Source organism: Rhinopithecus bieti, unplaced genomic scaffold, assembly GCF_001698545.2.
Source record: "Rhinopithecus bieti isolate Rb0 unplaced genomic scaffold, ASM169854v2 scaffold_42532, whole genome shotgun sequence".
In the NCBI taxonomy this organism is placed as follows: domain Eukaryota; kingdom Metazoa; phylum Chordata; class Mammalia; order Primates; family Cercopithecidae; genus Rhinopithecus; species Rhinopithecus bieti.
In genome coordinates, this window is record NW_016818301.1 from 2,807,323 (window position 1) to 2,813,205 (window position 5,883).

A 5,883-nucleotide genomic window follows, 5' to 3' on the forward strand; every position below is an offset into this window, starting at 1 on the left:
GGAGTGTAGGTGGAGATTGCTGATTGCAATTTCAAATAAGGTGGTCTGAGAAAAGGGAGGACAGACATCCACTCATTTAATCCCTAAGCCAGCAACTGCCCTTTGAGGAGGAGGTTATGCCTCCTTTTTTTCCAGATAAGGAATTTGAGGGTTAGAGGGGTTGAGTAACTCGCCCCAGATCACACAAAGCTGCAGTGCAGGAAACAAACCCAGGTCTGTGTGGCATCAGTTCTTTCAACGAGACCACAAAAACTTCATCTGAAAACTTCGGTGAGTTACGTAGGATGTAAATTTGCTATTTTCTGAAAATGCTTGAAAACATAAACCCACAGATCATTTACACTGAGGACATCTCCCAAATGAAAGGACAAAATCAAAAGGCACGTGGTGAGTGTGGCCTGAAGTTCAGGGTTAGAAATTGACTGCTGCATTTCCTTAGACTCAGCTACTCAGCTCACAGGCGGTGTGGACCAGGGCACAGTCGTCGTCACCCTGAAAGGTGCGAAGCGGCTCAAGATGGCAGCTAGGAGGGAGGAGTATGCAGGGGAATGACTGGGTTGGGACTCATTCTTCCTGAGATGCTCAGATTGAGTGCTCAGTGAGGGATGCTCAACAAAATGCAGACTGGATAGAACAGTGCTTATTAGTGAATATAAGTGGGAGGCCACCTTGGCTCGGGTCTACTGCCCAGAGCCCTCTGGAGGCTTTCAGAGTGCACGGGATAGGGGGACAATGTAGCTCGATGAGTCATAAGGAACCTAGATTCAAGTTCTGGCTCAGCCACTGCCTGCCACATGACTTTGGTGTGTTCACACCTGTGAGCCTCATTCAGCTCACCTGGAAAGGGGAAGCAAGGGCGGGGAGTGTGGTGTGAACTGACCAGGACTCCAGGTAGAGGAGTCAGGTTTGGCTAACATGGTGAGAATGGCTAGGAATGCTAGGCCTCGCTGTACGGAAAAGCTACTGATTAGAACCAAAGCCTGAGGGAAAGTTGTCAGGGTTCTTTGAATTGGATGGGAGGTTTGTGAAAGAGTAGAAGGTTCTACTGGAGCTAAGCAGGGGTGGGCCATTCTAAGGCCTCCTCTCTGCTCAGAGGTGTCTGTTCTAGGGAATATTGATTTCACACTGAACTTTGGTATACTTTAAAAACAGAAAAGGGAAGAAAATCAATTGATTATTTTTTTTTCTTTCCTATAGAGGCTGTGTGCATGGACCATTTTTCTTTACCTTTCCTTGAGTAATTTGCCTTCACTATAGCCAATTAGGAGCTGTGCAACCTCAATGACTGACTCCTTTTGAATTCACTTATCTTATAATAGTGAATTCATGACTCATTATTATTCTTATAAAAAAAGAAGTTCCAGGAAGAACAAACAAATCATTCTGACTTCTGCACCCCCTTCTCTCCCTGTCTCCTTTCTCTCCCTTTCTCCTTCTCCCTTTCTCCTCACTCTCCTCCCTCTTTCTCTCTCTCTCTTGATCACTTGGTTGTCACATGTCCTTATGATGTTTGCATTCATCTCGGTAATTTTAAGAATTTTTTTTTTTTTTTTTTTTTTTTTTTTTTTTGAGGTGGAGTCTCGCTCTGTCGCCCTGACTGGAGTGCAGTGGCCAGATCTCAGCTCACTGCAAGCTCCGCCTCCCGGGTTTACGCCATTCTCCTGCCTCAGCCTCCCGAGTAGCTGGGACTACAGGCGCCCGCCACCTCGCCCGGCTAGTTTTGTATTGTTAGTAGAGACGGGGTTTCACCGTGTTAGCCAGGATGGTCTCGATCTCCTGACCTCGTGATCCGCCCGTCTCGGCCTCCCAAAGTGCTGGGATTACAGGCTTGAGCCACCGCGCCCGGCCAATTTTAAGAATTTCTGCATCAATCCGTTGATAAATATTTCTTATGCACTTCCTGTGTGCAAAGTACCTAAAGAAAGTCAAATTATTTTGGGAATTATGGAGCAATACTTGCGCAGTGTGAAGACCTGTTAGTACCCTCCAGATTCAGCCCACCCATGCTAGAAGGCAAGCGTGTCTGGGAAAGGCTATTGGCTTTCCTAAAATAAAAGATGCATCCTTTTTCTTTTTCTGCAGAATAAGAGACCCATGGCTGAGCTGAGTGTGGAGCACTGTATCACCTCGCAGGCCATCATGAACTTGGAAAAGACAATTTGAGACCATTGAGATACTTCTTGCTCAAAGAGAGCAAGGATGTAGAGAGGCTGGCAGAGCCCCCATGAGCAAGCATCCTGGTGGGGGCAAGACAGGAGAAGCCACTGATGGATGAGGAGCTGAGATATTCAGCAGAGGGAATCTGACAGCCTGGACAGAGAGTAAGATTTCTGTTCTGCCTCACAGTGAGGCGAAATGGACAGAGGGGGAGAGAAAACACGGAGTTTGCTTCCTCTATAGACCACATTATGCCCGCTGTTGGCTCCACCTCTGCAGGTCTGGAAATCCTTTGGGGGAGCCACAGAACTAGAACAGAAGGGAGGAAGGCGTAGGAGAGACTAAGCACCAAGAGTGAATTTCTTGCTGTCCCTGGAGACGATGTTTCCTTTAGGTGACAACAGAGGTCAATATCCTGAGCAGCAAGTCACCAGCAGCCTCGAGACACCTTGCTTGAACAAGCTGTTTTAGCATCTTGTTGTAGATTTCATTGAACTCTTCTCTGAGAATAATTCTCTGAGCCAATTCATCTCTCCATGCAGAGATTCTTAATTCAGCTTTCTTGAAAAGTTCACGAACCTCTATCACTCTCCACCTACCTGTATCCACATACACACTGTCCTCTCCCACCCACGCTCCTCAAATCCCCCTAAGGACACCAGCCTGCTAGGGATTTCAGGTTCACACACACAGACTTTTCAGTCTGCAGAGGGAGAAAATAAGGGTGGTGGTTTTCCCCTGGCCCTTCTCCCCTCCCCTGTGCCTGTCCCTAACAGGTGGTCATGTCTCTTCTCATTCTTCAGCAGACTAGTTAATTTCAAAAGCAGCCTTAGAGGCAAGGACTTTTTTTTTTTTTTTTTTTCTAGTCTTATTTTCATTAAGAGGTGAACGAAAATAATCACCTCGGGAGACAAAAAGCACTAATGAAAACCAGAGAGCAAAAGAGATCAGAGGAAGACAGGGTTGGTTTTCATCTGGAGTCATTAGCGGCATCTTAGAAAGAAGACGTGAATTCTGTTTGCAACTTCTCCGGATTGGGCAGAAAACACAGATCAAGTGGTTAAGGGGTGGGGGGTGGGGGGATCTTTTTTGAAAGTCCAATTTTCACACACACAGAAAACACAAGTTGAGGGAACCCAAAGCACTAACAACTTGATCTCCATAGAAAGCAACCCCATTCTGAGTGCTCATAAAAGCAAACACACTGCCAACCCCCAAGGACTGTCTACGCCAACTTCCAGAAACAACTGAACTTACAGCCTTTGGAGATCAGTGCAGTCTTTGAAAATAAGAGGCTTACAGTCTCCAAACCACTTCCTAAGTGGCCAAGGCCCATCTCCCTAAGGTGGTCCCAGGCCTGCAAAGCTCAAGTTGACAGAGGCTTTGGAAATTAAAGGCCAGGTCAAAAGCAGGCCTGGAGCTCCAGCCCTTCCTGCCCCGGCCATGGCTACAAGTGGAAAGGGAGTATCATCCCTGAGGACAGCCTGGCAGTGCCCCACAGTACTGCCCCGGGGCAGCGAGGCCCCAATGGGGAGTGTGGCCCAACCCACAGTGCCTGTGCACATCACACACTCCTTGGGAAGTGTTGCAATTCTAACCCTTTACAGACGATTCAGGGAGAGAGGGAGTGTGCAGCTTGGAGAGAAAGTTGAAGGGGGTGGGCAGCACATTTGGGGATGTGGACATCAAACAGATGGAATTTTAATGAAAATACTTAAGCCTTTTTAATGCATGAGTGATATAAAACTACCTCTAGTCTGTTTGCCTTCTGGGAATTACACAATGTTTAAAAGATCACAATATTAAGAATTTGGAAATCAAATGCAGATTTAGAAAAGTATATTTATGGCAACCCACCCATTTCTGGGTGTATTTACACTAAAACAATGTCTTGTCTCTCCTCTACTCTCTTGGCTACCTATCTCCCTCCATCCATCTAACTAAACTCCAAGGAAAGCAAACTGCCACTATGATCATTTCCCTAAAGTGGTCCTCATTCACTTTGCTTTTCTTCTCTTTTGGAATAAAAGTCTGTCATAAATGTTTAATTACATAGAAGTCTTCCCACTGTTAATGACTAGCTGTATGAAAGGCTTTTCATTTTTTTAAGGAGGGGGTGTGTGTGCGCGTGTGTTTAAAACAGTCCCTATTAATTTCCTTATATTGATTCTCTGGCTGGGGAAGAGCATATAGTATTCAGCATAGAGCTCCTCTGCAGAATATGTTAAAGGCAGCAGTTTGGATTGAGAAAGGGCACCAAATGCAGTATGCGTCAAATAGACCATCGCTCAATGAAGTCACTTAGCTATTCAAAACATGTTCAGCCATCACTCAACCGTTTGCATCAAGAATGTTGGGAGGGGGGCATGGGATTTGTGCTCGTTCCCAGATAGAATCATTTCCCAAAGAGTGGCTTTTGCTCAGTTTGGGTCAGACCCTGGGGCCACATCAGTTTCTCCCTCACCCATCCATTTCTCTCTCTTCTCCCCCATCCCCTGGTCTCAACTTCTTGCATCACCATCCCATGTTGAGCTTAACAAACAATCCTGCAGTCCCTGCTTCCCGACGCTGCCTCAGACGGCCTCCAGTATTGGTTCATATCAGAAGCAAAGCACATAAGCCTTTTTTTTTTTCCCCACATGGAAGCATATGTATCTTTCTGTGCTCGTCTTTCTATGGGTGGCTGTAGCTTGCACACACAGACATATATAGCCATTCAAATGCAGTCCCTCATATTAAAGTCTGTTGCCAAATGCAGGTTGGATGACCCACAGGAGTTTTTTTCTGTGCTTATTAATGTGTCCCAGAAGTACATGCCTTCATCCATAGCCTGATCCCCCAGCCTTTACACTGTGGTGGCACCTGTGCTCACAGCACAGACACACATGCCTCAACACTCCGCAAGATCAAGGCAAACAGCTGACACCCCCACTCCCCCCTCAGCCTCCCCATGCCCTCGCCTCCCTCCCTCTCTGCCTGCCTGCACAATGTCTGATTCTCAAGCCGGCTGCAATGCTGACTCTACTAGCTTCTGGCTAACAGACATGTCACTCTGTGGAAGCCTAACCCGCAAGTGAATTGCTGTTTATTAGAACTTGGGCTTGTTTCCTGTGAGAGACGTACGTATTTTTAGACTTTGTAAACGTTAAAACACACAAATACACACACGCAGCCAGCCACCTCGAACGATCTGTGTGGCTCATAGACATTACGAAATGCTCTTGAACTCAGCTTGAGATCCTGGAATAATTAGGATTTACCACATAAGGATTCTTAGAAACAACATATTCTTTTTTTAAATAAGGAGATTTGCAGATGGTGATGCATCTAGGACTTTTGGGGAGTAAGGAGAAGAGGAGGGAAAAGGGAAGAGCATTTTTGAATTCTTCATTGCGAAAAGAGAAACAGCATAGACAGAAGCAATTATTTTACCCTCTCATAGATGGCAATGCTAAATCGGATGGTAAATCCTAATGACTCCAAAGCAGGCAGAACACCTTTGACTTTTAAAGACAATCTCTTGTCGTTTTCACCATGTCATAGATTATTCCAATGAGGATGTTTGAGGGGAAGAGGGGTGGTGGAGGCAAGGGAGTAGAGTATGGGTTTTGCTTATTGATTTTTTTTTCCCTCTGAAACTAACCCAACCAACCTTGATCAGTGGTGGAAGGAGTGAACTAAGAAAATGGTGGAATGTAAAGGGGACTTATTTGGAGGAGGGTGGGG